Here is a 25,048-nt window from a genome sequence, read left to right as displayed (position 1 = left end):
AAATACCAGGAGCCCATCGGTGAGGCGCGAGAACGCGAGAGTTGTAACAGCTTCGGAGGGGTTTCTGGGAGAGACACAGCCCATTGTTCAACAGGGAAATCCAGCCAAGATCAGATTTGGAGAATAAAGCTGAAACCAATCTGTTGCCGGGGCAACATGAAGGCATGAAAAAGCTAGCATAAGTGAACTGGCAATTTAGGTTAAGGGATAGATCAATAGAGATGCAATGGCAAACATTTAAGGGAATATTTCAGAACACACAAAAATAGATACATTCCTACAAGCAAGAAAAATTTCAAGGGGAGAACCCACTATCTGTGGTTAACTAAAAAAGTTAAAGATCGTATCAGACTTGAGAAATCGTATAATTGCAAAAAGATGGGTGGCAGGTCAGAAGATTGGACAGAATATTCAAAAAGCAAAGAACAAGTAAAAGATTAACAAGGAGAGAAAGCTAGCTGAAAATATAAAGACAGATAGTCTTTAAAAATGAAATGAGTTAACAAAGTTAGCGTTGGCCCTGTATAAAGTGAGCCTGGGGAAGTAATAGTAATAATAGAACATACAGTGCAGAAGGAGGCCATTCAGCCCATCGAGTCTGCACCGACCCACTTAAACCCTCACTTCCACCCTATCCCTGTAACTCAATAACCCCATCTAACCTTTTTGGTCACTAAGGGTAATTTATCATGGCCAATCCACCTAACCTGCACGTCTTTGGACTGTGGGAGGAAACCGGAGCACCCGGAGGAAACCCACGCACACACGGGGAGAGCGTGCAGACTCCGCACAGACAGTGACCCAGCGGGGAATCGAACCTGGGACCCTGGCTCTGTGAAGCCAAAGTGCTAGCCACTTGTGCTACCGTGCTGCCCGAGATGGCAGATGAATTGAAGTTATCTTGCATTAGTCGGTCCCAGGTTCGATTCCCGGCTTGGGTCACTGCCTGTGCGGAGTCTGCACGTTCTCCTCGTGTCTGCGTAGGTTTCCTCCGGGTGCTCCGGTTTCTTCCCACAAGTCCCGAAAGATGTGCTTGTTAGGGGATTTGCAGCTGTATAGAACCTTAGTTAGGCCACACTTGGAGTATAGTGTTCAATTCTGGTCGCCACACTACCAGAAGGATGTGGAGGCTTTAGAGAGGGTGCAGAAGAGATTTACCAGGATGTTGCCTGGTATGGAGGGCATTAGCTATGAGGAGCGGTTGAATAACCTCGGTTTGTTCTCACTGGAATGAAGGAGGTTGAGGGGAGACCTGATAGAGGTATACAAAATTATGAGGGGCATAGACAGAGTTGATAGTCAGAGGCTTTTCCCCAGGGTAGAGGGGTCAATTACTAGGGGGCATAGGTTTAAGGTGAGAGGGGCAAGGTTTAGAGTAGATGTACGAGGCAAGTTTTTTACGCAGAGGGTAGTGGGTGCCTGGAACTCGCTACCGGAGGAGGTAGTGGAAGCAGGGACGATAGGGACATTTAAGGGGCATCGTGACAAATATATGAATAGGATGGGAATAGAAGGATACGGACCCAGGAAGTGTAGAAGATTGTAGTTTAGTCGGGCAGCATGGTCGGCACGGGCTTGGAGGGCCGAAGGGCCTGTTCCTGTGCTGTACATTTCTTTGTTCTTTGATTTGGACATTCTGAATTCTCCCTCCGTGTACCCAAACAGGTGGTGGAGTGTGGCGACTAGGGGCTTTTCACAGTAACTTCATTGCAGTGTTAATGTAAGCCTACTTGTGACAATAAAGATTATTATTAAAGATTATTCTTGGAGGATACAAGTAACATCCCAGAAATAGCTGTAAATCAGGAAATAGAAGGGTGGGGGGGGGGAGGAATTCAGGAAAGTTACCATCACCAGGAAAATGGTACTGAGTAATTTGTTGGAGCTGGGGTTGACAAGTTCCTGATGAACGCCATGCTAGGGTCTTGAAAGAAGTGGCGAATGGGGTAGTTGCTACATTGGTCCCAAAATTTACAATATTCGGGGAAGGTTCTATTAGATTGGAAAATAGTGAGTGGGACTCCTTTTATTGAAAAAAGGGAGAGGGAGATAGACAGCAGGAAACTATAGGCCAGTTACCCTAACATCATCTGTCACAGGAAAAATGTGAGAATCCATTATAAAAGATGTTATAGCAGGGCATCAAAATCAATTCAAGGTAATCGGCCGGTTATCAGGTTTTGTGAAAGGGAAATCGTGTTTAAACATTTATTTAAATTGTTCATAGAATCCCTACAGCACAGAGGGAGGTTATTCGGCTCTTCAAGTCCGCACTGACCCTTTGAAAGAGCATCTACCTAGGCGCAATCACCCGCCCTATCCTTGTAACTCCACCAACCTTTGGAAACTAAGGGGCAATTTAGCGTGGCCAATCCACCTAACCTGCACATCTTTTTTGACTGTGGGAAGAAACCGGAGCACCCGGAGGAAACCCACGTAGACACGGGGAGAACGTGCAAACTCCACGCTGACAGTCACCCGGAATTGAACCCGGGTCCCTGGCGCAGTGAGGCAGCAGCGTAGCCGGAGGTTGAAAAAGTAACATATGCTGGGGATGAAGAGGAACCAGTGGAGATGCACTGTACTTAGTTTCCAGAAGACATTTGATAAGGTGCCACATCAAAAGTTATTGGGGGAAAAAAGAAGTTCATTGGGTAGGGGCAACATATTAGCATGGATATAAGATTGGCTAATACGAACGAGAGAGCAGATATAAATGGGACATCTTTTGTTTGGCAAGCTGTAATGAGTGGTGTGTCACAGGGATCCATGCTGGGACGTCAACTATACATAACTTGGATGATGGGACAGGTTTTGGTTGCTAAATTTGCCGATGACACAAATATAAGTAGGAAAGTAAGTTGTGAGGAGGTCATAAGGAGGCTACATATAGGTCGGTTAGGCCTTTGGTGCCCCGCCAGCTGGCGCGGAAATGACTTTGCCGTGCGGCGTATGCGCGGGAGCGCAAGCGGCCACTCACGGCATCCCCGCGCGTGCGCAGTGGAGGGAGTCTCTTCCGCCTCCGCTATAGAGGAGACCATGGCGAAGGCGGAAGGAAAAGAGTGTCCCCACGGCACAGGCCCGCCCGCGGATCGGTGGGCCCCGATCGCGGGCCAGGCCACCGTGAGGGCACCCCCCGGGGCCAGATCGCCCCGCGGCCCCCCCCAGGACCCCGGAGCCCGCCCGCGCCGCCTTGTCCCGCCGGTAAGAGAGGTGGTGTGATTCTCGCCGGCGGGTCAGGCATTCCAGCAGCGGGACTTCGGCCCATCGCGGGCTGGAGAATCGCCGGGGGGGGGGGGCGCCAATCGGCGCGGCGCGATTCCCGCCCCTGCCGAATATCCGGTGGGATTCACGCCAGCCCCCCGGCGATTCTCCGACCCGGCGGGGGGGTCAGAGAATCCCGCCCAGGGTCTGTACTTTACACCAAGTGAGTGGAGGAAATTAAAAGGGAAAAAATAAAGGACAAGAGTTAACTCAACAAGGCCAGAATAATGAGAATTCCTGATAACCAGGCCGCCACAAATGTCACACGATCCAGAGAGAGAGGTTGTGGGAAATGAATGAGTGACCCCTGGACGCATCTTACACCAGCATCACTGAGCTCAAAGACTGGGTGTCGGGGACAGAATGTGCAGGAGATCAGATGTGACTGGCTATCTACAATTGAAGCTGTGTATTAAGAACTAACTGATGTCTGCTTCTCTGCTGGCAGTGGTGGGGGTGGGGCGGGGTCTGCAGCCTGCCTCACACTTTGCACCCAGGGCATTTTGTTCCCATTCATTCCCAGGATGAGGGCTTCACTGGCCAGGCCAGGATTTATTGCCCATCGCTGATTGCCCTCGAGACCGCTGCAGCCCCCGTGGTGTAGGTACACCCACAGTGCTGTTAGCGAGGGAGTACCGGGATTTTGACCCAGCGACAGTGAGGGAACAGACGATATATGGTGGTGTTCCTGGGGGGCGGGGAGGGGGCGGGTGGGGGCAGGTGTCTGCTGCTCTTGTCCTTCTAAGTGGTGGAGGTCGTGGGTTCGGAAGGAGCCTTGGTGAGTTCCCGCAGTGCATTTTTTGATGGTGCACGCGGCTGCCAGTGTACACCGGCGGTGGAGGGAGTGAATGTTGAAGTTAGTGGGTGTGGTGTCAGTTAAACGGGGCTGCTTTGTCCTGGATGGTGTGGACCTTCTTGAGCGTTGCTGGAGCTGCGCTCACCCAGGCAAGTCGAGAGTATTCCATCTCACTCCTGACTTGTGCCTTGTAGATGGTGGACAGGCTTTGGAGGGTCAGGAGGCGAGTTACCCGCCGCAGGATTCCTAGCCTATGACCTGCCCTGGTAGCTACAATATTAATGTGGCTAGTCCAGTTCAGTTTCTGATCAATGGTAACCCCCAGAATATTGATAGTGGCGGATTCAGTGATGGCAATGCCATTGAATGCCAAGGGATGATGGTGAACTTCTCTCTTGTTGGAGATGGTCATTGCCTGGCATTTGTGTGGCATGAATGTTACTTGATGCCCAATACAGGATATCCACTCCAAAATCTGCCCCAGGTGCAGCCATGAAATGACCAATAATGATGTTTAGTTTCCCCCACACGCTTCCTGCTGGAGGCACGATCTGAGATAGGGATTCAATACCTTGGGCACTTGTCATGTCAACTAAGTGGCCATTGTTCTTGTGTGAATCCAGTTGAGAGATCACAGCGAAGTGCTGTGTGGGCTGTCACGGGGTCACTGAGCTCATTGCCGATCTTGTCTGCGAACTTGGTGCTCAGTGAAGCTGAGCCTCAGCCAGTTTTCTCTGGAGGCAATGGGGGGAAATCAGGAAAAAGATTCCGGAGAAAACAGTCAAAGCCTCTATTGAGCGGGAAGGACACTCGGTTGATTTGGACTCGGTGCCTTGTTCCAGAATGTGCTGCCTGTCGCTGTTCGTTCACACGGTCTTTACCTCTTTTGAGTCTAATTGACATGCAGGCTGGGGCCCGAGGCGCTGATTGCCAAATGGAGCTCCGCCAGGGTCCCGCAGAAATCGGAGAAGGGTTAGGAGAGCAGGACTGAAACAAGAAGTGACAGAGGCTGAGACTGTCAAATTGACCCGGTCCGATGAAGTTCAAAGTGAAACAAAAAAAATCTAAAACTCTGGTGGCTGAATGAATTTGGAACAATCTTTGTTTTGTGCCTGTTTCTGTTCTGGAGGCCGGCTTACTCTTGTGGACTGTGCCAATGCACAGGCTGCTGTCCAGGACCCTACCCACGTGTGTGCTTGGAGGCCAGCAGGGAGGCAAACTCTTCATGTTTCTGTGCTTTTGGAAGCTTTGACCATTAACATTCCCGGTGCAAAAGCAGATTGTACAGAGCGTGGGAACAGAACGTTTCCTCTGTGGCTCTGGGACAGATATCCCACACGGAGTGGAACTCATCAACACACGTCCCCTGTAATCCACACTTCAGTCACAGATACTGTTAGTGATCAGGAGATCGATCATTTTCTTGCCCCTTTAATGCTCCACATTAGATTCAGTGACTCAGGCCAGTTGTATTTCTCATCCACCTGTCATAAACCTGTAAGTTCCAACAAACCTGACGTAAATAACTCTTCCTTATTTCAGGTACGTCACTGATGCCACTGTGGTACTTTTCATCGCTTTCCTCATGTTCATCATTCCATCACAGAAACCAAACTTAACACCCTGGAAACGGACCAAGACAGTCTCAAGTGACAGCATGCGAGGTATGTGTCCAGGACAGGTACACACGGGGTTAGGTACAGAGTAAAGCTCCCTCTACACTGTCCCCATCAAACACTCCCAGGACAGGTACAGCACGGGGTTAGATACAGAGTAAAGCTCCCCCTACACTGTCCCCATCAAACACTCCCAGGACAGGGACAGCACGGGGTTAGATACAGAGTAAAGCTCCCTCTACACTGTCCCCATCAAACACTCCCAGGACAGGTACACATGGGGTTAGATACAGAGTAAAGCTCCCTCTACACTGTCCCCATCAAACACTCCCAGGACAGGTACAGCAGGGTGTTAGATACAGAGTAAAGCTCCCTCTACACTGTCCCCATCAAACACTCCCAGGACAGGTACAGCACGGGGTTAGATACAGACTAAAGCTCCCTCTACACTGTCCCCATCAAACACTCCCAGGACAGGTACAGCACGGGGTTAGATACAGAGTAAAGCTCCCTCTACACTGTCCCGATCAAACACTCCCAGGACAGGGACAGCACGGGGTTAGATACAGAGTAAAACTCCCTCTACACTGTCCCCATCAAACACTCCCAGGACAGGTACAGCACAGGGTTAGATACTGAGTAAAGCTCCCTCTACACTGTCCCCATCAAACACTCCCAGGACAGCGACACCACGGGGTGAGATACAGAGTAAAGCTCCCTCTACACTGTCCCCATCATACACTCCCAGGACAGGTACAGCATGGGGTTAGATACAGAGTAAAGCTCCCTCTACACTGTCCCCATCAAACACTCCCAGGACAGGTACAGCACGGGGTTAGATAGAGAGTAAAGCTCCCTCTACACTGTCCCCATCAAACACTCACAGGACAGGTACAGCACGGGGTTAGATACAGAGTAAAGCTCCCTCTACACTGTGCCCATAAACAATCCCAGGACAGGTACAGCACGGGGTTAGATACAGAGTAAAGCTCCCTCTACACTGTCCCCATCAAACACTCCCAGGACAGGTACAGCATGGGGTTAGATACAGAGTAAAGCTCCCTCGACACTGTGCCCATCCAACACTCCCAGGACAGGTACAGCATGGGGTTAGATACAGAGTAAAGCTCCCTCTACACTGTGCCCATCCAACACTCGTAGGACAGGTACAGCACGGGGTTAGATACAGAGTAACGCTCCCTCCACACAGTCCCCATCAAACACTCCCAGGACAGGTACAGCACGGGGTTAGATAGAGAGTAAAGCTCCCTCTACACTGTCCCCATCAAACACTCCCAGGACAGGTACAGCACGGGGTTAGATACAGAGTAAAGCTCCCTCTACACTGACCCCATCAAACACTCCCAGGACAGGTACAGCACGGGGTTAGATACAGACTAACGCTCCCTCCACACAGTCCCCATCAAACACTCCCAGGACAGGTACAGCACGGGGTTAGATAGAGAGTAAAGCTCCCTCTACACTGTCCCCATCAAACACTCCCAGGACAGGTACACACGGGGTTAGGTACAGAGTAAAGCTCCCTCTACACTGTCCCCACCAAACACTCCCAGGACAGGTGCAGCACGGGGTTAGATACAGAGTAAAGCTCCCTCTACACTGTCCCCATCAAACACTCACAGGACAGGTACAGCACGGGGTTAGATACAGAGTAAAGCTCCCTCTACACTGTGCCCATAAACAAACCCAGGACAGGTACAGCACGGGGTTAGATACAGAGTTAAGGTCCCGCGGCACTGTCCCCATCAAACACTCCCAGGACAGGTACAGCACGGGGTTAGATACAGAGTAAAGCTCCCTCTACACTGTCCCCATCAAACACTCCCAGGACAGGTACAGCATGGGGTTAGATACAGAGTAACGCTCCCTCTTCACTGTGCCCATCCAACACTCGTAGGACAGGTACAGCACGGGGTTAGATACAGAGTAAAGCTCCCTCTACACTGTCCCCATCAAACACTCCCATGACAGGTACAGCACGGGGTTAGATACAGAGTAAAGCTCCCTCTACACTGTCCCCATCAAACACTCCCAGGACAGGTACAGCACGGGGTTAGATACAGAGTAAAGCTCCCTCTACACTGTCCCCATCAAACACTCCCAGGACAGGTACAGCACGGGGTTAGATACAGAGTAAAGCTCTCTCTACACTGTCCCCATCAAACACTCCCAGGACAGGTACAGCACGGGGTTAGATACAGAGTAAAGCTCCCTCTACACTGTCCCCATCAAACACTCCCAGGACAGGTACAGCACGGGGTTAGATACAGAGCAACGCTCCCTCCACACTGTCCCCATCAAACACTCCCAGGACAGGTACAGCACGGGGTTAGATACAGAGTAAAGCTCCCTCTACACTGTCCCCATCAAACACTCCCAGGACAGGTACAGCACGGGGTTAGATACAGAGTAACGCTCCCTCCACACAGTCCCCATCAAACACTCCCAGGACAGGTACAGCACGGGGTTAGATACAGAGTAAAGCTCCCTCTACACTGTCCCCATCAAACACTCCCAGGACAGGTACAGCACGGGGTTAGATACAGAGTAACGCTCCCTCCACACAGTCCCCATCAAACACTCCCAGGACAGGTACAGCACGGGGTTAGATAGAGAGTAAAGCTCCCTCTACACTGTCCCCATCAAACACTCCCAGGACAGGTACACACGGGGTTAGGTACAGAGTAAAGCTCCCTCTACACTGTCCCCATCAAACACTCCACGGACAGGTACAGCACGGGGTTAGATACAGAGTAAAGCTCCCTCTACACTGTCCCCATCAAACACTCCCAGGACAGGTACAGCAGGGGTTAGATACAGAGTAAAGCTCCCTCTACACTGTCCCCATCAAACACTCCCAGAACTGGTACAGCACGGGGTTAGATAGAGAGTAAAGCTCCCTCTACACTGTGCCCATAAACAAACCCAGGACAGGTACAGCACGGGGTTAGATACAGAGTTAAGGTCCCGCGGCACTGTCCCCATCAAACACTCCCAGGACAGGTACAGCATGGGGTTAGATACAGAGTAACGCTCCCTCTTCACTGTGCCCATCCAACACCCGTAGGACAGGTACAGCACAGGGTTAGATACAGAGTAAAGCTCCCTCTACACTGTCCCCATCAAACACTCCCAGGACAGGTACAGCACGGGGTTAGATACAGATTAAAGCTCCCTCTACACTGTCCCCATCAAACACTCCCAGGACAGGTGCAGCACGGGGTTAGATACAGAGTAAAGCTCCCTCTACACTGTCCCCATCAAACACTCCCAGGACAGGGACAGCACGGGGTTAGATACAGAGTAAAGCTCCCTCTACACTGTCCCCATCAAACACTCCCAGGACAGGTACAGCACGGGGTTAGATACAGAGTAATGCTCCCTCCACACTGTCCCCATCAAACACTCCCAGGACAGGTACACACGGGGTTAGGTACAGAGTAAAGCTCCCTCTACACTGTCCCCATCAAACACTACCAGGACAGGTACAGCACGGGGTTAGATACAGAGTAAAGCTCCCTCTACACTGTCCCCATCAAACACTCCCAGGACAGGTACAGCAGGGGTTAGATACAGAGTAAAGCTCCCTCTACACTGTCCCCATCAAACACTCCCAGGACAGGTACAGCACGGGGTTAGATAGAGAGTAAAGCTCCCTCTACACTGTCCCCATCAAACACTCACAGGACAGGTACAGCACGGGGTTAGATACAGAGTAAAGCTCCCTCTACACTGTGCCCATAAACAATCCCAGGACAGGTACAGCACGGGGTTAGATACAGAGTTAAGGTCCCGCGGCACTGTCCCCATCAAACACTCACAGGACAGGTACAGCACGGGGTTAGATACAGAGTAAAGCTCCCTCTACACTGTCCCCATCAAACACTCCCAGGACAGGTACAGCACAGGGTTAGATACTGAGTAAAGCTCCCTCTACACTGTCCCCATCAAACACTCCCAGGACAGGTACAGCACGGGGTTAGATATAGAGTAAAGCTCCCTCTACACTGTCCCCATAAACACTCCCAGGACAGGTACAGCACGGGGTTAGATACAGAGTTAGGGTCCCGCAGCACTGTCCCCATCAAACACTCCCAGGACAGGTACAGCACAGGGTTAGATACTGAGTAAAGCTCCCTCTACACTGTCCCCATCAAACACTCCCAGGACAGGTACAGCACGGGGTTAGATAGAGAGTAAAGCTCCCTCTACACTGTCCCCATCAAACACTCACAGGACAGGTACAGCACGGGGTTAGATACAGAGTAAAGCTCCCTCTACACTGTGCCCATAAACAATCCCAGGACAGGTACAGCACGGGGTTAGATACAGAGTAAAGCTCCCTCTACACTGTCCCCATCAAACACTCCCAGGACAGGTACAGCATGGGGTTAGATACAGAGTAAAGCTCCCTCGACACTGTGCCCATCCAACACTCCCAGGACAGGTACAGCATGGGGTTAGATACAGAGTAAAGCTCCCTCTACACTGTGCCCATCCAACACTCGTAGGACAGGTACAGCACGGGGTTAGATACAGAGTAACGCTCCCTCCACACAGTCCCCATCAAACACTCCCAGGACAGGTACAGCACGGGGTTAGATAGAGAGTAAAGCTCCCTCTACACTGTCCCCATCAAACACTCCCAGGACAGGTACAGCACGGGGTTAGATACAGAGTAAAGCTCCCTCTACACTGACCCCATCAAACACTCCCAGGACAGGTACAGCACGGGGTTAGATACAGACTAACGCTCCCTCCACACAGTCCCCATCAAACACTCCCAGGACAGGTACAGCACGGGGTTAGATAGAGAGTAAAGCTCCCTCTACACTGTCCCCATCAAACACTCCCAGGACAGGTACACACGGGGTTAGGTACAGAGTAAAGCTCCCTCTACACTGTCCCCACCAAACACTCCCAGGACAGGTGCAGCACGGGGTTAGATACAGAGTAAAGCTCCCTCTACACTGTCCCCATCAAACACTCACAGGACAGGTACAGCAGGGGTTAGATACAGAGTAAAGCTCCCTCTACACTGTCCCCATCAAACACTCCCAGAACTGGTACAGCACGGGGTTAGATAGAGAGTAAAGCTCCCTCTACACTGTGCCCATAAACAAACCCAGGACAGGTACAGCACGGGGTTAGATACAGAGTTAAGGTCCCGCGGCACTGTCCCCATCAAACACTCCCAGGACAGGTACAGCATGGGGTTAGATACAGAGTAACGCTCCCTCTTCACTGTGCCCATCCAACACCCGTAGGACAGGTACAGCACAGGGTTAGATACAGAGTAAAGCTCCCTCTACACTGTCCCCATCAAACACTCCCAGGACAGGTACAGCACGGGGTTAGATACAGATTAAAGCTCCCTCTACACTGTCCCCATCAAACACTCCCAGGACAGGTGCAGCACGGGGTTAGATACAGAGTAAAGCTCCCTCTACACTGTCCCCATCAAACACTCCCAGGACAGGGACAGCACGGGGTTAGATACAGAGTAAAGCTCCCTCTACACTGTCCCCATCAAACACTCCCAGGACAGGTACAGCACGGGGTTAGATACAGAGTAATGCTCCCTCCACACTGTCCCCATCAAACACTCCCAGGACAGGTACACACGGGGTTAGGTACAGAGTAAAGCTCCCTCTACACTGTCCCCATCAAACACTACCAGGACAGGTACAGCACGGGGTTAGATACAGAGTAAAGCTCCCTCTACACTGTCCCCATCAAACACTCCCAGGACAGGTACAGCAGGGGTTAGATACAGAGTAAAGCTCCCTCTACACTGTCCCCATCAAACACTCCCAGGACAGGTACAGCACGGGGTTAGATAGAGAGTAAAGCTCCCTCTACACTGTCCCCATCAAACACTCACAGGACAGGTACAGCACGGGGTTAGATACAGAGTAAAGCTCCCTCTACACTGTGCCCATAAACAATCCCAGGACAGGTACAGCACGGGGTTAGATACAGAGTTAAGGTCCCGCGGCACTGTCCCCATCAAACACTCACAGGACAGGTACAGCACGGGGTTAGATACAGAGTAAAGCTCCCTCTACACTGTCCCCATCAAACACTCCCAGGACAGGTACAGCACAGGGTTAGATACTGAGTAAAGCTCCCTCTACACTGTCCCCATCAAACACTCCCAGGACAGGTACAGCACGGGGTTAGATATAGAGTAAAGCTCCCTCTACACTGTCCCCATAAACACTCCCAGGACAGGTACAGCACGGGGTTAGATACAGAGTTAGGGTCCCGCAGCACTGTCCCCATCAAACACTCCCAGGACAGGTACAGCACAGGGTTAGATACTGAGTAAAGCTCCCTCTACACTGTCCCCATCAAACACTCCCAGGACAGGTACAGCACGGGGTTAGATAGAGAGTAAAGCTCCCTCTACACTGTCCCCATCAAACACTCACAGGACAGGTACAGCACGGGGTTAGATACAGAGTAAAGCTCCCTCTACACTGTGCCCATAAACAATCCCAGGACAGGTACAGCACGGGGTTAGATACAGAGTAAAGCTCCCTCTACACTGTCCCCATCAAACACTCCCAGGACAGGTACAGCATGGGGTTAGATACAGAGTAAAGCTCCCTCGACACTGTGCCCATCCAACACTCCCAGGACAGGTACAGCATGGGGTTAGATACAGAGTAAAGCTCCCTCTACACTGTGCCCATCCAACACTCGTAGGACAGGTACAGCACGGGGTTAGATACAGAGTAACGCTCCCTCCACACAGTCCCCATCAAACACTCCCAGGACAGGTACAGCACGGGGTTAGATAGAGAGTAAAGCTCCCTCTACACTGTCCCCATCAAACACTCCCAGGACAGGTACAGCACGGGGTTAGATACAGAGTAAAGCTCCCTCTACACTGACCCCATCAAACACTCCCAGGACAGGTACAGCACGGGGTTAGATACAGACTAACGCTCCCTCCACACAGTCCCCATCAAACACTCCCAGGACAGGTACAGCACGGGGTTAGATAGAGAGTAAAGCTCCCTCTACACTGTCCCCATCAAACACTCCCAGGACAGGTACACACGGGGTTAGGTACAGAGTAAAGCTCCCTCTACACTGTCCCCACCAAACACTCCCAGGACAGGTGCAGCACGGGGTTAGATACAGAGTAAAGCTCCCTCTACACTGTCCCCATCAAACACTCACAGGACAGGTACAGCACGGGGTTAGATACAGAGTAAAGCTCCCTCTACACTGTGCCCATAAACAAACCCAGGACAGGTACAGCACGGGGTTAGATACAGAGTTAAGGTCCCGCGGCACTGTCCCCATCAAACACTCCCAGGACAGGTACAGCACGGGGTTAGATACAGAGTAAAGCTCCCTCTACACTGTCCCCATCAAACACTCCCAGGACAGGTACAGCATGGGGTTAGATACAGAGTAACGCTCCCTCTTCACTGTGCCCATCCAACACTCGTAGGACAGGTACAGCACGGGGTTAGATACAGAGTAAAGCTCCCTCTACACTGTCCCCATCAAACACTCCCATGACAGGTACAGCACGGGGTTAGATACAGAGTAAAGCTCCCTCTACACTGTCCCCATCAAACACTCCCAGGACAGGTACAGCACGGGGTTAGATACAGAGTAAAGCTCCCTCTACACTGTCCCCATCAAACACTCCCAGGACAGGTACAGCACGGGGTTAGATACAGAGTAAAGCTCTCTCTACACTGTCCCCATCAAACACTCCCAGGACAGGTACAGCACGGGGTTAGATACAGAGTAAAGCTCCCTCTGCACTGTCCCCATCAAACACTCCCAGGACAGGTACAGCACGGGGTTAGATACAGAGCAACGCTCCCTCCACACTGTCCCCATCAAACACTCCCAGGACAGGTACAGCACGGGGTTAGATACAGAGTAAAGCTCCCTCTACACTGTCCCCATCAAACACTCCCAGGACAGGTACAGCACGGGGTTAGATACAGAGTAACGCTCCCTCCACACAGTCCCCATCAAACACTCCCAGGACAGGTACAGCACGGGGTTAGATACAGAGTAAAGCTCCCTCTACACTGTCCCCATCAAACACTCCCAGGACAGGTACAGCACGGGGTTAGATACAGAGTAACGCTCCCTCCACACAGTCCCCATCAAACACTCCCAGGACAGGTACAGCACGGGGTTAGATAGAGAGTAAAGCTCCCTCTACACTGTCCCCATCAAACACTCCCAGGACAGGTACACACGGGGTTAGGTACAGAGTAAAGCTCCCTCTACACTGTCCCCATCAAACACTCCACGGACAGGTACAGCACGGGGTTAGATACAGAGTAAAGCTCCCTCTACACTGTCCCCATCAAACACTCCCAGGACAGGTACAGCAGGGGTTAGATACAGAGTAAAGCTCCCTCTACACTGTCCCCATCAAACACTCCCAGAACTGGTACAGCACGGGGTTAGATAGAGAGTAAAGCTCCCTCTCCACTGTGCCCATAAACAAACCCAGGACAGGTACAGCACGGGGTTAGATACAGAGTTAAGGTCCCGCGGCACTGTCCCCATCAAACACTCCCAGGACAGGTACAGCATGGGGTTAGATACAGAGTAACGCTCCCTCTTCACTGTGCCCATCCAACACCCGTAGGACAGGTACAGCACAGGGTTAGATACAGAGTAAAGCTCCCTCTACACTGTCCCCATCAAACACTCCCAGGACAGGTACAGCACGGGGTTAGATACAGATTAAAGCTCCCTCTACACTGTCCCCATCAAACACTCCCAGGACAGGTGCAGCACGGGGTTAGATACAGAGTAAAGCTCCCTCTACACTGTCCCCATCAAACACTCCCAGGACAGGGACAGCACGGGGTTAGATACAGAGTAAAGCTCCCTCTACACTGTCCCCATCAAACACTCCCAGGACAGGTACAGCACGGGGTTAGATACAGAGTAATGCTCCCTCCACACTGTCCCCATCAAACACTCCCAGGACAGGTACACACGGGGTTAGGTACAGAGTAAAGCTCCCTCTACACTGTCCCCATCAAACACTACCAGGACAGGTACAGCACGGGGTTAGATACAGAGTAAAGCTCCCTCTACACTGTCCCCATCAAACACTCCCAGGACAGGTACAGCAGGGGTTAGATACAGAGTAAAGCTCCCTCTACACTGTCCCCATCAAACACTCCCAGGACAGGTACAGCACGGGGTTAGATAGAGAGTAAAGCTCCCTCTACACTGTCCCCATCAAACACTCACAGGACAGGTACAGCACGGGGTTAGATACAGAGTAAAGCTCCCTCTACACTGTGCCCATAAACAATCCCAGGACAGGTACAGCACGGGGTTAGATACAGAGTTAAGGTCCCGCGGCACTGTCCCCATCAAACACTCACAGGACAGGTACAGCACGGGGTTAGATACAGAGTAAAGCTCCCTCTACACTGTCCCCATCAAACACTCCCAGGACAGGTACAGCACAGGGTTAGATACTGAGTAAAGCTCCCTCTACACTGTCCCCATCAAACACTCCCAGGACAGGTACAGCACGGGGTTAGATATAGAGTAAAGCTCCCTCTACACTGTCCCCATAAACACTCCCAGGACAGGTACAGCACGGGGTTAGATACAGAGTTAGGGTCCCGCAGCACTGTCCCCATCAAACACTCCCAGGACAGGTACAGCACGGGGTTAGATACAGAGTAAAGCTCCCTCTACACTGTCCCCATCAAACACTCCCAGGACAGGTACAGCATGGGGTTAGATACAGAGTAACGCTCCCTCTTCACTGTGCCCATCCAACACTCGTAGGACAGGTACAGCACGGGGTTAGATACAGAGTAAAGCTCCCTCTACACTGTCCCCATCAAACACTCCCAGGACAGGTACAGCACGGGGTTAGATACAGATTAAAGCTCCCTCTACACTGTCCCCATCAAACACTCCCAGGACAGGTACAGCACGGGGTTAGATACAGAGTAAAGCTCCCTCTACACTGTCCCCATCAAACACTCCCAGGACAGGGACAGCACGGGGTTAGATACAGAGTAAAGCTCCCTCTACACTGTCCCCATCAAACACTCCCAGGACAGGTACAGCACGGGGTTAGATACAGAGTAACGCTCCCTCCACACAGTCCCCATCAAACACTCCCAGGACAGGTACAGCACGGGGTTAGATAGAGAGTAAAGCTCCCTCTACACTGTCCCCATCAAACACTCCCAGGACAGGTACACACGGGGTTAGGTACAGAGTAAAGCTCCCTCTACACTGTCCCCATCAAACACTACCAGGACAGGTACAGCACGGGGTTAGATACAGAGTAAAGCTCCCTCTACACTGTCCCCATCAAACACTCACAGGACAGGTCCAGCACGGGGTTAGATACAGAGTAAAGCTCCCTCTACACTGTGCCCATAAACAATCCCAGGACAGGTACAGCACGGGGTTAGATACAGAGTTAAGGTCCAGCGGCACTGTCCCCATCAAACACTCCCAGGACAGGTACAGCACGGGGTTAGATACAGAGTAAAGCTCCCTCTACACTGTCCCCATCAAACACTCACAGGACAGGTACAGCACGGGGTTAGATACAGAGTAAAGCTCCCTCTACACTGTCCCCATCAAACACTCCCAGGACAGGTACAGCACTGTATTAGATACAGAGTAAAGCTCCCTCTACACTGTCCCCATCAAACACTCCCAGGACAGGTACAGCACGGGGTTAGATATAGAGTAAAGCTCCCTCTACACTGTCCCCATCAAACACTCCCAGGACAGGTACAGCATGGGGTTAGATACAGAGTAAAGCTCCCTCTACACTGTGCCCATCCAACACTCGTAGGACAGGTACAGCACGGGGTTAGATACAGAGTAAAGCTCCCTCTACACTGTCCCCATCAAACACTCCCATGACAGGTACAGCACGGGGTTAGATACAGAGTAAAGCTCCCTCTACACTGTCCCCATCAAACACTCACAGGACAGGTACAGCACGGGGTTAGATACAGAGTAAAGCTCCCTCTACACTGTGCCCATAAACAATCCCAGGACAGGTACAGCACGGGGTTAGATACAGAGTAAAGCTCCCTCTACACTGTCCCCATCAAACACTCCCAGGACAGGTACAGCATGGGGTTAGATACAGAGTAAAGCTCCCTCGACACTGTGCCCATCCAACACTCCCAGGACAGGTACAGCATGGGGTTAGATACAGAGTAAAGCTCCCTCGACACTGTGCCCATCCAACACTCCCAGGACAGGTACAGCACGGGGTTAGATACAGAGTAACGCTCCCTCCACACAGTCCACAGTCCCCATCAAACACTCCCAGGACAGGTACAGCACGGGGTTAGATAGAGAGTAAAGCTCCCTCTACACTGTCCCCATCAAACACTCCCAGGACAGGTACAGCACGGGGTTAGATACAGAGTAAAGCTCCCTCTACACTGTCCCCATCAAACACTCCCAGGACAGGTACAGCACGGGGTTAGATACAGAGTAACGCTCCCTCCACACAGTCCCCATCAAACACTCCCAGGACAGGTACAGCACGGGGTTAGATAGAGAGTAAAGCTCCCTCTACACTGTCCCCATCAAACACTCCCAGGACAGGTACACACGGGGTTAGGTACAGAGTAAAGCTCCCTCTACACTGTCCCCACCAAACACTCCCAGGACAGGTGCAGCACGGGGTTAGATACAGAGTAAAGCTCCCTCTACACTGTCCCCATCAAACACTCCCAGGACAGATACAGCAGGGGTTAGATACAGAGTAAAGCTCCCTCTACACTGTCCCCATCAAACACTCACAGGACAGGTACAGCACGGGGTTAGATACAGAGTAAAGCTCCCTCTACACTGTGCCCATAAACAAACCCAGGACAGGTACAGCACGGGGTTAGATACAGAGTTAAGGTCCCGCGGCACTGTCCCCATCAAACACTCCCAGGACAGGTACAGCACGGGGTTAGATACAGAGTAAAGCTCCCTCTACACTGTCCCCATCAAACACTCCCAGGACAGGTACAGCATGGGGTTAGATACAGAGTAACGCTCCCTCTTCACTGTGCCCATCCAACACTCGTAGGACAGGTACAGCACGGGGTTAGATACAGAGTAAAGCTCCCTCTACACTGTCCCCATCAAACACTCCCATGACAGGTACAGCACGGGGTTAGATACAGAGTAAAGCTCCCTCTACACTGTCCCCATCAAACACTCCCAGGACAGGTACAGCACGGGGTTAGATACAGAGTAAAGCTCCCTCTACACTGTCCCCATCAAACACTCCCAGGACAGGTACAGCACGGGGTTAGATACAGAGTAAAGCTCTCTCTACACTGTCCCCATCAAACACTCCCAGGACAGGTACAGCACAGGGTTAGATACTGAGTAAAGCTCCCTCTACACTGTCCCCATCAAACACTCACAGGACGGGTACAGCACGGGGTTAGATATAGAGTAAAGCTCCCTCTACACTGTCCCCATAAACACTCCCAGGACAGGTACAGCACGGGGTTAGATACAGAGTAAAGCTCCCTCTACACTGTCCCCATCAAACACTCCCAGGACAGGTACAGCACGGGGTTAGATACAGAGTAAAGCTCCCTCTACACTGTCCCCATCAAACACTCCCAGGACAGGTACAGCACGGGGTTAGATACAGAGTAAAGCTCCCTCTACACTGTCCCCATCAAACACTCCCAGGACAGGTACAGCACGGGGTTAGATACAGAGCAACGCTCCCTCCACACTGTCCCCATCAAACACTCCCAGGACAGGTACAGCACGGGGTTAGATACAGAGTAAAGCTCCCTCTACACTGTCCCCATCAAACACTCCCAGGACAGGTACAGCACGGGGTTAGATACAGAGTAACGCTCCCTCCACACAGTCCCCATCAAACACTCCCAGGACAGGTACAGCACGGGGTTAGATACAGAGTAAAGCTCCCTCTACACTGTCCCCATCAAACACTCCCAGGACAGGTACAGCACGGGGTTAGATACAGAGTAACGCTCCCTCCACACAGTCCCCATCAAACACTCCCAGGACAGGTACAGCACGGGGTTAGATAGAGAGTAAAGCTCCCTCTACACTGTCCCCATCAAACACTCCCAGGACAGGTACACACGGGGTTAGGTACAGAGTAAAGATCGCTCTACACTGTCCCCATCAAACACTCCACGGACAGGTACAGCACGGGGTTAGATACAGAGTAAAGCTCCCTCTACAGTGTCCCCATCAAACACTCCCAGGACAGGTACAGCAGGGGGTAGATACAGAGTAAAGCTCCCTCTACACTGTCCCCATCAAACACTCCCAGGACTGGTACAGCACGGGGTTAGATAGAGAGTAAAGCTCCCTCTACACTGTGCCCATAAACAAACCCAGGACAGGTACAGCACGGGGTTAGATACAGAGTTAAGGTCCCGCGGCACTGTCCCCATCAAACACTCCCAGGACAGGTACAGCACGGGGTTAGATACAGAGTAAAGCTCCCTCTACACTGTTCCCATCAAACACTCCCAGGACAGGTACAGCATGGGATTAGATACAGAGTAACGCTCCCTCTTCACTGTGCCCATCCAACACCCGTAGGACAGGTACAGCACAGGGTTAGATACAGAGTAAAGCTCCCTCTACACTGTCCCCATCAAACACTCCCAGGACAGGTACAGCACGGGGTTAGATACAGATTAAAGCTCCCTCTACACTGTCCCCATCAAACACTCCCAGGACAGGTGCAGCACGGGGTTAGATACAGAGTAAAGCTCCCTCTACACTGTCCCCATCAAACACTCCCAGGACAGGGACAGCACGGGGTTAGATACAGAGTAAAGCTCCCTCTACACTGTCCCCATCAAACACTCCCAGGACAGGTACAGCACGGGGTTAGATCCAGAGTAATGCTCCCTCCACACTGTCCCCATCAAACACTCCCAGGACAGGTACACACGGGGTTAGGTACAGAGTAAAGCTCCCTCTACACTGTCCCCATCAAACACTACCAGGACAGGTACAGCACGGGGTTAGATACAGAGTAAAGCTCCCTCTACACTGTCCCCATCAAACACTCCCAGGACAGGTACAGCAGGGGTTAGATACAGAGTAAAGCTCCCTCTACACTGTCCCCATCAAACACTCCCAGGACAGGTACAGCACGGGGTTAGATAGAGAGTAAAGCTCCCTCTACACTGTCCCCATCAAACACTCACAGGACAGGTACAGCACGGGGTTAGATACAGAGTAAAGCTCCCTCTACACTGTGCCCATAAACAATCCCAGGACAGGTACAGCACGGGGTTAGATACAGAGTTAAGGTCCCGCGGCACTGTCCCCATCAAACACTCACAGGACAGGTACAGCACGGGGTTAGATACAGAGTAAAGCTCCCTCTACACTGTCCCCATCAAACACTCCCAGGACAGGTACAGCACAGGGTTAGATACTGAGTAAAGCTCCCTCTACACTGTCCCCATCAAACACTGCCAGGACAGGTACAGCACGGGGTTAGATATAGAGTAAAGCTCCCTCTACACTGTCCCCATAAACACTCCCAGGACAGGTACAGCACGGGGTTAGATACAGAGTTAGGGTCCCGCAGCACTGTCCCCATCAAACACTCCCAGGACAGGTACAGCACGGGGTTAGATACAGAGTAAAGCTCCCTCTACACTGTCCCCATCAAACACTCCCAGGACAGGTACAGCATGGGGTTAGATACAGAGTAACGCTCCCTCTTCACTGTGCCCATCCAACACTCGTAGGACAGGTACAGCATGGGGTTAGATACAGAGTAAAGCTCCCTCTACACTGTCCCCATCAAACACTCCCAGGACAGGTACAGCACGGGGTTAGATACAGATTAAAGCTCCCTCTACACTGTCCCCATCAAACACTCCCAGGACAGGTGCAGCACGGGGTTAGATACAGAGTAAAGCTCCCTCTACACTGTCCCCATCAAACACTCCCAGGACAGGGACAGCACGGGGTTAGATACAGAGTAAAGCTCCCTCTACACTGTCCCCATCAAACACTCCCAGGACAGGTACAGCACGGGGTTAGATACAGAGTAACGCTCCCTCCACACAGTCCCCATCAAACACTCCCAGGACAGGTACAGCACGGGGTTAGATAGAGAGTAAAGCTCCCTCTACACTGTCCCCATCAAACACTCCCAGGACAGGTACACACGGGGTTAGGTACAGAGTAAAGCTCCCTCTACACTGTCCCCATCAAACACTACCAGGACAGGTACAGCACTGGGTTAGATACAGAGTAAAGCTCCCTCTACACTGTCCCCATCAAACACTCACAGGACAGGTCCAGCACGGGGTTAGATACAGAGTAAAGCTCCCTCTACACTGTGCCCATAAACAATCCCAGGACAGGTACAGCACGGGGTTAGATACAGAGTAAAGCTCCCTCTACACTGTCCCCATCAAACACTCCCAGGACAGGTACAGCACTGTATTAGATACAGAGTAAAGCTCCCTCTACACTGTCCCCATCAAACACTCCCAGGACAGGTACAGCACGGGGTTAGATATAGAGTAAAGCTCCCTCTACACTGTCCCCATCAAACACTCCCAGGACAGGTACAGCATGGGGTTAGATACAGAGTAAAGCTCCCTCTACACTGTGCCCATCCAACACTCGTAGGACAGGTACAGCACGGGGTTAGATACAGAGTAAAGCTCCCTCTACACTGTCCCCATCAAACACTCCCATGACAGGTACAGCACGGGGTTAGATACAGAATAAAGCTCCCTCTACACTGTCCCCATCAAACACTCCCAGGACAGGTACAGAACGGGGTTAGATACAGAGTAAAGCTCCCTCTACACTGTCCCCATCAAACACTCCCAGGACAGGGACAGCAAGGGTTAGATACAGAGTAAAGCTCCCTCTACACTGTCCCCATCAAACACTCCCAGGACAGCGACAGCACGGGGTTGGATACAGAGTAAAGCTCCCTCTACACTGTCCCCATCAAACACTCCCAGGACAGGTACAGCACGGGGTTAGATACAGAGTAAAGCTCCCTCTACACTGTTCCCATCAAACACTCCCAGGACAGGTACAGCACGGGGTTAGATACAGAGTAAAGCTCCCTCTACACTGTCCCCATCAAACACTCCCAGGACAGGTACAGCACGGGGTTAGATACAGAGTAAAGCTCCCTCTACACTGTCCCCATGAAACACTCCCAGGACAGGGACAGCACGGGGTTAGATACAGAGTAAAGCTCCCTCTACACTGTCCCCATCAAACACTCCCAGGACAGGTACAGCACGGGGTTAGATACAGAGTAATGCTCCCTCCACACTCTCCCCATCAAACACTCCCAGGACAGGTACACACGGGGTTAGGTACAGAGTAAAGCTCCCTCTACACTGTCCCCATCAAACACTACCAGGACAGGTACAGCACGGGGTTAGATACAGAGTAAAGCTCCCTCTACACTGTCCCCATCAAACACTCCCAGGACAGGTACAGCAGGGGTTAGATACAGAGTAAAGCTCCCTCTACACTGTCCCCATCAAACACTCCCAGGACAGGTACAGCACGGGGTTAGATAGAGAGTAAAGCTCCCTCTACACTGTCCCCATCAAACACTCACAGGACAGGTACAGCACGGGGTTAGATACAGAGTAAAGCTCCCTCTACACTGTGCCCATAAACAATCCCAGAACAGGTACAGCACGGGGTTAGATACAGAGTTAAGGTCCCGCGGCACTGTCCCCATCAAACACTCACAGGACAGGTACAGCACGGGGTTAGATACAGAGTAAAGCTCCCTCTACACTGTCCCCATCAAACACTCCCAGGAGAGGTACAGCACAGGGTTAGATACTGAGTAAAGCTCCCTCTACACTGTCCCCATCAAACACTCCCAGGACAGGTACAGCACGGGGTTAGATATAGAGTAAAGCTCCCTCTACACTGTCCCCATAAACACACCCAGGACAGGTACAGCACGGGGTTAGATACAGAGTTAGGGTCCCGCAGCACTGTCCCCATCAAACACTCCCAGGACAGGTACAGCACGGGGTTAGATACAGAGTAAAGCTCCCTCTACACTGTCCCCATCAAACACTCCCAGGACAGGTACAGCATGGGGTTAGATACAGAGTAACGCTCCCTCTTCACTGTGCCCATCCAACACTCGTAGGACAGGTACAGCACGGGGTTAGATACAGAGTAAAGCTCCCTCTACACTGTCCCCATCAAACACTCCCAGGACAGGGACAGCATGGGGTTAGATACAGAGTAAAGCTCCCTCTACACTGTCCCCATCAAACACTCCCAGGACAGGTACAGCATGGGGTTAGATACAGAGTAAAGCTCCCTCTACACTGTGCCCATCCAACACTCGTAGGACAGGTACAGCACGGGGTTAGATACAGAGTAAAGCTCCCTCTACACTGTCCCCATCAAACACTCCCATGACAGGTACAGCACGGGGTTAGATACAGAGTAAAGCTCCCTCTACACTGTCCCCATCAAACACTCACAGGACAGGTACAGCACGGGGTTAGATACAGAGTAAAGCTCCCTCTACACTGTGCCCATAAACAATCCCAGGACAGGTACAGCACGGGGTTAGATACAGAGTAAAGCTCCCTCTACACTGTCCCCATCAAACACTCCCAGGACAGGTACAGCATGGGGTTAGATACAGAGTAAAGCTCCCTCGACACTGTGCCCATCCAACACTCCCAGGACAGGTACAGCATGGGGTTAGATACAGAGTAAAGCTCCCTCGACACTGTGCCCATCCAACACTCCCAGGACAGGTACAGCACGGGGTTAGATACAGAGTAACGCTCCCTCCACACAGTCCACAGTCCCCATCAAACACTCCCAGGACAGGTACAGCACGGGGTTAGATAGAGAGTAAAGCTCCCTCTACACTGTCCCCATCAAACACTCCCAGGACAGGTACAGCACGGGGTTAGATACAGAGTAAAGCTCCCTCTACACTGTCCCCATCAAACACTCCCAGGACAGGTACAGCACGGGGTTAGATACAGAGTAACGCTCCCTCCACACAGTCCCCATCAAACACTCCCAGGACAGGTACAGCACGGGGTTAGATAGAGAGTAAAGCTCCCTCTACACTGTCCCCATCAAACACTCCCAGGACAGGTACACACGGGGTTAGGTACAGAGTAAAGCTCCCTCTACACTGTCCCCACCAAACACTCCCAGGACAGGTGCAGCACGGGGTTAGATACAGAGTAAAGCTCCCTCTACACTGTCCCCATCAAACACTCCCAGGACAGATACAGCAGGGGTTAGATACAGAGTAAAGCTCCCTCTACACTGTCCCCATCAAACACTCACAGGACAGGTACAGCACGGGGTTAGATACAGAGTAAAGCTCCCTCTACACTGTGCCCATAAACAAACCCAGGACAGGTACAGCACGGGGTTAGATACAGAGTTAAGGTCCCGCGGCACTGTCCCCATCAAACACTCCCAGGACAGGTACAGCACGGGGTTAGATACAGAGTAAAGCTCCCTCTACACTGTCCCCATCAAACACTCCCAGGACAGGTACAGCATGGGGTTAGATACAGAGTAACGCTCCCTCTTCACTGTGCCCATCCAACACTCGTAGGACAGGTACAGCACGGGGTTAGATACAGAGTAAAGCTCCCTCTACACTGTCCCCATCAAACACTCCCATGACAGGTACAGCACGGGGTTAGATACAGAGTAAAGCTCCCTCTACACTGTCCCCATCAAACACTCCCAGGACAGGTACAGCACGGGGTTAGATACAGAGTAAAGCTCCCTCTACACTGTCCCCATCAAACACTCCCAGGACAGGTACAGCACGGGGTTAGATACAGAGTAAAGCTCTCTCTACACTGTCCCCATCAAACACTCCCAGGACAGGTACAGCACAGGGTTAGATACTGAGTAAAGCTCCCTCTACACTGTCCCCATCAAACACTCCCAGGACGGGTACAGCACGGGGTTAGATATAGAGTAAAGCTCCCTCTACACTGTCCCCATAAACACTCCCAGGACAGGTACAGCACGGGGTTAGATACAGAGTAAAGCTCCCTCTACACTGTCCCCATCAAACACTCCCAGGACAGGTACAGCACGGGGTTAGATACAGAGTAAAGCTCCCTCTACACTGTCCCCATCAAACACTCCCAGGACAGGTACAGCACGGGGTTAGATACAGAGTAAAGCTCCCTCTACACTGTCCCCATCAAACACTCCCAGGACAGGTACAGCACGGGGTTAGATACAGAGCAACGCTCCCTCCACACTGTCCCCATCAAACACTCCCAGGACAGGTACAGCACGGGGTTAGATACAGAGTAAA

The 25,048-nt window shown here is 51.8% G+C and overlaps 1 long non-coding RNA gene across 1 annotated transcript in view; it reads left to right on the top strand.

Moving 5' to 3' along the window:
• The first annotated feature begins 5,602 nt into the window (after positions 1–5,602).
• Positions 5,603–25,048, top strand: part of LOC140407226 (uncharacterized) — a 46,095-nt gene continuing 26,649 nt past the window's right edge. The window contains exon 1 of the long non-coding RNA XR_011939542.1: positions 5,603–5,724. This is a non-coding gene — a long non-coding RNA (uncharacterized lncRNA). The remainder of the gene's footprint in view (positions 5,725–25,048) is intronic.

The sequence above is a fragment of the Scyliorhinus torazame genome, unplaced genomic scaffold (genome assembly GCF_047496885.1).
Source record: "Scyliorhinus torazame isolate Kashiwa2021f unplaced genomic scaffold, sScyTor2.1 scaffold_1348, whole genome shotgun sequence".
In the NCBI taxonomy this organism is placed as follows: Eukaryota; Metazoa; Chordata; class Chondrichthyes; order Carcharhiniformes; family Scyliorhinidae; genus Scyliorhinus; species Scyliorhinus torazame.
Note: the sequence above shows the minus strand (reverse complement) of the source record. Positions and strands in the feature narration are given on the sequence as shown.